Raw genomic sequence first — 9,434 nt, 5'->3', positions numbered from 1 at the left:
CTAAATTTTTATAATGAGATGCAAAAGGTGAGTGTGTAGAAGGGACACATGATAAAAAAATTTGATCCTGAGTCTCCCACACAAAGTTATAGGGCCATATCAATTGACACAAAGTCTGAAATACTCTAAACTTTTTTGGTAATATTGGAAATCTTTTAGAATGATAATGAAGGACACATTTGAATTCCTAGGCACTTTAGAAACCTACATGAGTTGGAATGAGCTCAATCAGAACTCTCTAAGTTTATCAATGAGTTTTTACCGAAATCCTAGAGGACTTAGATTTTTGAAAACTTACAATGAGATGAGAGAGGTTAGTGTGTAAGAGATATATATAGTGTCCATGTCTAGTTCTGACATTCCTACAATAAATATGTATATGTACCAAATGTCTATTTCAAGAGGTCATAACTTTTGACTTGAGTATCAGAATAGAATGTTTTACATGCCGAATCAAAGCTTGTTCAGAGATTTATATTTTTTGCGAGATGAAACCTCATGTTTCAAGCCTAAAAAACACCGTTTGAAATCTTTTTAGATGTTCAAAAGAAATTTTATTATTTTTTATTAATTTTTGCTCATAACTTATTATAGGGATATCAGAATTAGTCATGGGACACCCTAAATATCTTCACTGCACTATACTCTTCCATTTCATGACAAATTTTTAGAAGTCTAAAACCCCTAAGTCCATTAATGAATTTCGATTAAAATCCATTGATGAATTTAAAGAGCTCCTATTGAACCCATTCCGACTCCTAAGAGTTTCTGCAGTGCTCTAGAGTCTAAATATGTCATTCTTTACTATTTAAAAAAAAATAACACTACAACAATGTTGATGTTTAAGTTGTGGTGCTAGTGTTTAAACACCAACATTATTGTGATGCGGATTTTAAAATTAAAACCACAACGATATTGACGTTTGAGCTATGGTATTGGTGTTTAAAAACTAGCACCACGTGGTTCTATTTTCTAAACATCAGCATCATAACAATATTGATATTTTAGTTGTAGTACTGATTTTTAAAAATCTAACACCAGCACCGACCCTCTCTAGGTCTTTAGAAACTAACACTAAAGCTATTTTTTATTTCATTATTTTATTATTTTTATTAATAAAATAAATTCTCTCATTATCAATTTTATTTTATTATTTTATTTTTTAAATTAGATATTAAAAAATAGAAGATATTAAAAATATATTTTAAAATTTTTTTATTAACTTATTTATATATATTTTTAACTTTTTAATTAAAGTCTTAAAATTAAAATTAAATAAATTTAAAGGATTATTTATTAAAATTTAAACTGCATTTAAATTAGCTTAATTAATTTAAGAGAAAAGAGAAGAGAAGTTGTATGCATGAAAAGGGGAGAGGAAAGAAAAAAAAAGATTGTATGCATGCAGAGGAGTAAAATTGGAGTTAGGTACGACTTTTGGGAAGAATGAAATCTTAATACCTTTTGAGAATTTTTAAACTTCATGTATGCCCTTTAGGAATTTATCATAAATTATTCACTCAAACTTGTCTCCTAATATTCCTTTTAGCAAGAATCGATATTAATTGATGATTTACACCGATGAACAAGGGCAACAATTGAATTTATGGCGCTCCCGGGGCTACCGTGTAGTGGTTAGGTCCTCTAATAGATAATCAGGTATCTCAAGTTCTAGTCTCATCTATAGCGCATTTTCGATGGACCACCACGAGTGCTTTTCAACTAGAGCCTATTGGTAATGGTTAATGCAAAATGGTTGGAGCAGGACAGAAGTAGTTATGCAGAATTTCGTCCCCCAGGGGTCTTCTCAGATCATGCTCTCTGCATAGTTTCTATTATGGATGTTGGTAGGAGAAAGCTTAAGTCATTCAAATTTTTTAACATGTGGACTACTCATCCGAGTTTCCTTCAGACTGTGCAGGACTTTTGGAAGCACACAGACGCAGGGATTGCGACTGGTACACCCAATACCGACTCAAAGAAAAACTATGCCAGCTAAAACATCCACTTAAGAGACTCAACTACCAGGACTTTCAGCATATTCAGGAGAGGGCTCGATGTGCACAGTTACACTTAGAGGAGGTCCAGAAGAGAGTCTTTGACCAGAGGGAGGCAGAGGAGGAGTATAGAGAGGCCAGGACAGTAACGGATCGACTCACACATGCAGTATACCGTTTTTACCAATAGCGGACCAAGCATACCTATTTCAAGGAGGTTGATCGGAACACTTCCTTTTTTCACTCCTTGATTAAGCGGAACAACAAGAGAAGGGAGGTAGTGGTAGTAGCACAACAGGGAGGTGGCATGGTCACCGATCAGGAGGGTATTGCACGGGAGTTTGTGAGTCATTTCTAGACTCAGCTGGGGATGCAGGTTGACCGCTCTAAGTTTCAATTTGACTGCATACAGTTTGGTAGAGTACTTACTAGTGAGCAATGGACCAGTCTCATCAGATCGCCTGACAGAGGAGGAGATTAGGAGGGCTTTATTTGACATTGGGGATCTTAAGGCACCAGGACTAGATGGGTACAACTCCAAATTCTTCAAGCATGCTTGAGATATCGTTAGGGAGGATTTCCTTACAGCCATACGAGAGTTCCTCACTATTGGCAGGCTACTTAGATCTTGGAACTACACGCTCATTGCGTTGGTGCCTAAGACCACCCATGCTACTACAGTGACTGAGTACAGATCTATCTCTTGTTGCACAGTATTTTACAAGGTGATCTCGAAGCTTCTCGCGAGTAGATTGGCTGAAATATCTGATTACCTCTCGTCCCCTGTATAGGTAGCTTTTGTCAAAGGCTGGATCATCATAGATACACGAGGAAGCGTATTTTCCCGCGTTGTACACTCAAGGTGGACTTACAGAAGGCCTTTGACTCAGTCCATTAGGATTTTCTTCAGGATATGCTCACGGCCCTATAGTTTCCTGCCACATTTATCATATGGGCTAGAGAATGCGTCACCACGACGTCGTTCTCTGTAATGATTAATAGTAGTACATACGTATTTTTTCACGGTGGCCGAGGACTTAGACAGGGGGACCCCCTTCTCACCATATCTGTTTGAACTTTGCATGGAGTATCTGTCCAGATCACTAACACGCTGCACAGTCAGATCAAATTTCCATTTCCATTCCAGGTGTGAGAGTCTACGGATGACCCACTTGATGTATGCTGATGATCTATTACTATTTTCTCGTGGGGATGTCTCATCAGTCACGCAGCTAGTTGCTTGCTTACAGAGATTTTCCTGGATGGCGGGACTCACGGCTAATCTTGCCAAATCGAGGATCTACATGGCTGAGATTGCTGAGGACATTAGAGAGCGACTACTATAGATTACTGGATTCCAACCGGGGGAGATGTCTTTCAGATACCTGGGGATCCCCATTGCATCACAGAAGCTGCGGATATCAGACTATACTACTCTTCTGGATGCTCTGACCTGGCGAGCCGCTTCCTGACTTAAGGCGACACTGTCTTATGCCGGGAAGGCCTAGCTGATAGCTTCAGTGCTGCAGGGGGTGGAGTGCTATTGGATGTTGATACTACCATTATCCAGTGGAGTGATTGACCGCATCTATAGGATCTACAGATCGTTCATGTGGACTACATCGCACCCGCCGATTGCCTGGGCTGAATTATGCCAGTCGAGGATAGAGGGTGGTATTGGCTTGAGGGATTTGAGCGCCTGGAACCATGCTTTACTGACAAAGGTTCTATAGCACATTCGAGGACAAGCAGGACACACTCTAGATTCGATGGGTTCACCATACATATTTGCAGCAGACAGGATATGAGGATGGACAGTTAGACATAGTGACTCACCGCTCATCAAGCAGCTACTCCAGATCTGCGACAGCATTCTTGAGACATCAGGCAGTCCAGCAGCGCAGCACAGCTACTGGCAGATTGGTTTTAGCAGCCTAGGGGCGTTGCACGGGCATATGATTACTTCCGTGGTACCCGACCACCTCAGCCTTGGGTGTGGACGGTTTGGCGATCTTCTATTCAGCCGAGCCATGCTTTCACCCTCTGGCTCCTAGCGCGAGGGCGATTACCAGTGAGAGCTCGGCAACATTACCTACCCGATCGCTAGTGCCCTCTTTGTCGACAGGTGGAGGAGACTTTGGAGCACCTTTTCTTTCAGTGCGACATCACAGGACGACTATGGGGGAGGACCCGAGCATGGCTGCAGATGAGACCGGTGATGAGCACCTATCGGAGCATGCTGCGGTTTTTTAGACGGTTGTACAGGAGGACCTCCATTGCATCCTTAGCAAGACATGTGGCCATGGCAACCCTAGTGCATCATTTATGGAGTGCTAGGAATGCCAGTGTGCATCAGGGGAGACGACTGGATGAGGAGATGTTATTTCGAAGGGTTCAGACCCACGTCTACCGGGCATTGGGAGTCTTTACGGATCGAGAGCTACTGCAGGGGTAGTGTCCACTAAGCATTTGCATTTTTAGTACTATATATACATGCACGCATGTTACCCTCACTTATGCATTGGGTTTCATAGTAGTATGGAGAGTCACATCATGCATCCACACATACACATATACATAGTACTTTTCATCTGTATTTATTACATCATTTGAGCATTACATGACATACATGTGCATCTCATTCATGTGCATCATAAATCATTCAATGGATCCACCTACATCCATCTAGTCCACAGTAAACAGTCGTGGTAAAGACTTTCAAATCCGTTGATGGCTAAGATCCAAAAAGCCTAGGAAGGTGAATGAGTCCACCATTTAGCTCATCTAGTCCACAGCAAATGGCTCGTGGTAAAGACACATCAAATCTATTTATGGCTGAGGCTTTGCCAAAAAGCCTAGGAGGGTGAATGAGTCCACCAATTTGACTCATCTAGTCCGTAGCAACGGCTACGGTAAAGACACATCAAATCCATTGATAGCTGGCCACTTGCTAAAAGTGTGCAATTTCTGTTGGAGGTGGAGCGCATGATGATGTAGAGGACATTGAGGATGACCGGCGACATGGGCAACCTGGTAGAGATGGCGGAGGTCACTGGCTTTCTGCAACGTTTTGCGAAGAGAGGCGGTATTCAACAGGATGTGGAGGCCTGCATGAGATGAGATGTGGATAGATACTGGAGGCAGGGAGGGACGGCTGAGGTTTATTGCTTGGGGCCATATGATGGATTGCTGACGGCTACGTTGGCGTTGATGGATGCTGATGGGCATGGCATGCCCTGGCTGATGGTGATGGGATGATGATCGACACTGAGACGCCTTCTTGTGATGGTGATGGGGTGCCTCCCTCTGGATAGGCATACATCGCTGATGGCGGGGCGGGCTTGAGGCTCCTATAACTACACCTGCATGATAGAGAGTGTGAGAGACATATTGATAGTGTTGGTACACATGTAGCACATCTATGATACATCATTGACTCTTATTAAGATCCGACACTTCATCAAACATGATATGAGATAGAGTCACTAGTTGCAGAAGATAGAGTCATTAGTTATTTTGTATACTTGTGCACTTTCCGTTGATGATATATATTTTGCCTTTCATAAAAAAAAAAAAAATTTCTTTGAGATTGATCTTTAGGATTAATTGAATGGTAAGAACTGAACAACTGAATTAAAAAAAAAAAAGAATTCATGGCTACAGATGTAGCCTCAGAGTCATGTATGTCCTTTCGATGAATCAAGTCGCTCATTATTTTTTGAACACATGTTGCCCTCTCCTCTTTCCATTATTCTTTTGTTCAAAACCATGAATCATCTCGCCCTCTCTAATGGTCATCTCTATTGCTGAGCAAGGCATAGAGTTTTTAGTGATCATAAATACAAGCAAATTAAACCACACGTCAGGTTGCAACCTCAACTCGGCATTTTCGCCATATGCACATCAGGTCGCACCACCTTGCTACCTCACAATTATTTCTTACTCTAGCTCTCAAACACAACCTCATCTATTCAATTGCCATTTGTAGTTTTCGATATATATATATATTCTCTCATATGTACATGATTAATGAATTAATTAGGTATTATATATATATTGGTAGCAAAATTAAAGGAACTCAAAAGAAGTTTTCTTTATCCCATGCGTTAAGCTCTTTCACCAAACAACTTGACACATCTCATTTTTCTCTTGTAAATAATGTCATTAACTACCGTGTTATAAATGATATCAGTGACATTTCAATAATTGTTATTTATAATTAGTTGACAATTATAAATGCAATAAATATATAGTTACTTATAAAAAATCCAACATTAGTCACTCACAACTGACAATTATAAATTGCCAATGTGAGTGTCTTCAATAAATATATCATTTCCCATATATATTATCATCGAATAGTTATTTTTAAATGCAATAACAAAAAATAGTAATGCCATTTTCAAATGCTAATTAAAAAACTAAAAGCATATATAATTTTAAAATGATATTCGAAAAACTTACATTAATAAAATAATTCTGTTACGTATATTACTTAATAGTAATGCCCTTTATTATTAACTATCATATTTTTATTCTTTTATCATGATAATTTATATTTTCTTTATATTCTTTTACTTTTTGATAATTTGTTCAATTAACTATAATATACAAGCTACATTGAAAAATTATGTATTATTAGCAATTTAATATGAGAAGAATGATTCATTACCCTAATGTAGTTTTTTTTTCCACTTGAAATTACCCTTCACTTGAGCTCTCATTCTGATGTGGGTTTGTTTCTTTTATTCCTATAACATTTTGATGTCTGAATATTTATTTTTAGTTCCCAAACAGATAGATGCATATGAAGCATATAATCTTCGCCTTCTTCGGTCATTCTCCGCGTGGTTTAATATTTAAGAATTTAAATTCTTCTCTTGATAGTGTCAATGAACTCATGATGATTAGGGGTGGATTTAGTGCTTGAAGAGATTGATGCTTCATTATCTAATGAGTTAGAGGAGGATGATGGACTATCATATTCATCATTTGTTGTGCTTCTACAATGGAGCATTGTCCATCTTTGAATGATTTCCCGCCGGTCTAGCAAGCTTTGGTGTGCCTAGAAAATAAATTATGCTAACAAAACTTAGCAAACAATGGAATTAATTGTTTTCAAGATTTCATCCAAATAAATAAATTATGCAAAGGAAAGTCGAAGTAATAGAAAATAATGATTTTCCTCCTTTTTTTTCTTGAGGGGTTGAGGAGTTGTGTTTCTTTGAGCAAGAGAATTAAGGCGGTTGGTGTTCACTAGATAAAGAAATAATGAGTGATAAATAATCACTTGAGAAGACTAAATTTCAATTACAAATAGAAATATATTAATAAATTGAAGAGAAAGTAAGATCAAGTCGATCGACTAGAAAAAATATCCATCTAGATAAAGAAAAAGAGCAACCTCAACCACATCTAAGAAGATAAAAATGATAAAGAAAATCAGATTCTAAGTATGCAAATATCGCACTCACTAAGATGAAGTAAAAGAACTTGATAAAGAATGAAGCATGTCAAAATTGGAAATCAAATTGTAGACATATTTACTAAAAGACTTAATTAATGGTGCAAAGTTCAAAAACTTCAAAATACAACTTGGAATGATAAGCAAAATAACTGAGAAAGAATACTAATGGGGAGTATTGAAGTCTTTCTTTATTTTTAGGGATAACTAGAGTTTTATTGAAATAAATTTTGGAAAAGATCAATTATAATGTTTATTAAATAAACTAAAAGGTCATATAGTCTTTTAGGAAATTTTTTTAGAGTTTAGTTTGAGTGATAAAAAGAAGTTAGATGAGATTTTTTTTTAATTGAAGAAAGAGTTTTTGAGTTGTAGTAAGTTTTTTTTTAGTGATTGCTAGTATATATTTGTACAAATCGCCATTTGTTATAATACAAGTTCTTTTTTCAACTTGATCAGGATGACCACTAGACAAATTAGAAAGGGCAAAAATCAAAAGAATGCCCCTTTATATTCAAATCATCAAAAAGCATCTTTGATTTTTTATCAAAAGGGTGTCATATTTTATTGTTCAATATTGTACAATTATTTAAATGACCTTCAGTACTATTTTATACTATTTAGTACTGTTATATTTCACTTAAATTTTAAATCTTAATTTCTAAATCAGTCGAACGCATTGTAGCAGCTACAAAATCATAGTTGCTACAACATGTCTAACAACTACAGATTCGTAGCTACTACAATGTGAAGTAATGTTAGATGATCATACATGAAAAATATTCATGTTGTAGTATATAAGATTTCGTAGTTGTTATAATGCATATACTTAATCTGTTAAAAAATATTCACGTTATAGTAGCTACAAAATTGTAACTATTACAATGTATATTTAATTCTGTTCATCTACCATTCACATTGTAACAATTATGAAATCGTAGCTGTTATAAAATAAAATTTTTATGTGTGCCTTATAGCAGCTATGATTTTATAGCTGCTGTAATCTAAATGGTAAGTGAACAGGATTGAATACACATTGCAGCAGCTACAATTTTGTAGTTGCTACAACGTGTATTCATTCCTGTTCACCTACCATTCACATTGTAACAACTATGAAATCGTAATTGCATAGGGTAGATTTAACCTACTCACTTAATATTCATGTTATATTAGTTATGAAATCGTAGCTGTTATAATATAAATATTTTTAAACAAGTTAAGTATGCGTTGTAGCAACTATGAAATCATAACTGCTACAATATAAATATTTTTGATGCGTGCTCACCTAACATTTATATTGTAACAGGAACGAAATCTTAAATGCTATAATATATATAGCAGTTATGATTTCGTAATTTTATAATGTGTCCGACTGGTTCAAAAATTAAATTTATAGTTTAGATTGGAGATAATAGTACTGAATAGTATAAAATAATATTAGAGGATATTTTGATAATTGCATACAACTGAATAGTAAAATGGGATGTCTTTTGATAAAAAAAAATTAAAATGAAGCATCTTTTTGATGATTTTAAAATAAATAAACACTATTTTGACTTTTGTCCAAAATTAGAAAATGAAATTCCAGTGTGGAGTTTTAGTACTGCACCAAATATTTCTAATTTAGACGTTTTATTATATAAGTTGCATGCTTGTTCAATCTAACGTAACGTCATCCCAATGGCCCCATATCGGTCCTATAGCGATCCCAGAATACAAAAATCAAGTTATTAACTTCAAGCTACACGAACAGAACAAACAAGTCGACATTATTGAAGATCAGGGAAAGAGACCAAGCTCAAGCTTGAAGACGAATACAAGAGACAAGGATGGACTGACTTCTCAAAGCTCCTGCTTACTTCATTAATTATATTGATTTACAGTTCATTTCATGTTGAAGGTAATGCTTATCTTGTCGATAGGAGAGAGAGTTGACAGACTTTTTTTTTTTTGGAGTTTATTTGGCTCTCGCT

Source organism: Curcuma longa, chromosome 16, assembly GCF_044706935.1.
Source record: "Curcuma longa cultivar G26 ecotype Majalengka, Jawa Barat chromosome 16, ITB_CL_G26_1.1, whole genome shotgun sequence".
Taxonomy (NCBI): Eukaryota; Viridiplantae; Streptophyta; class Magnoliopsida; order Zingiberales; family Zingiberaceae; genus Curcuma; species Curcuma longa.
Note: the sequence above shows the minus strand (reverse complement) of the source record.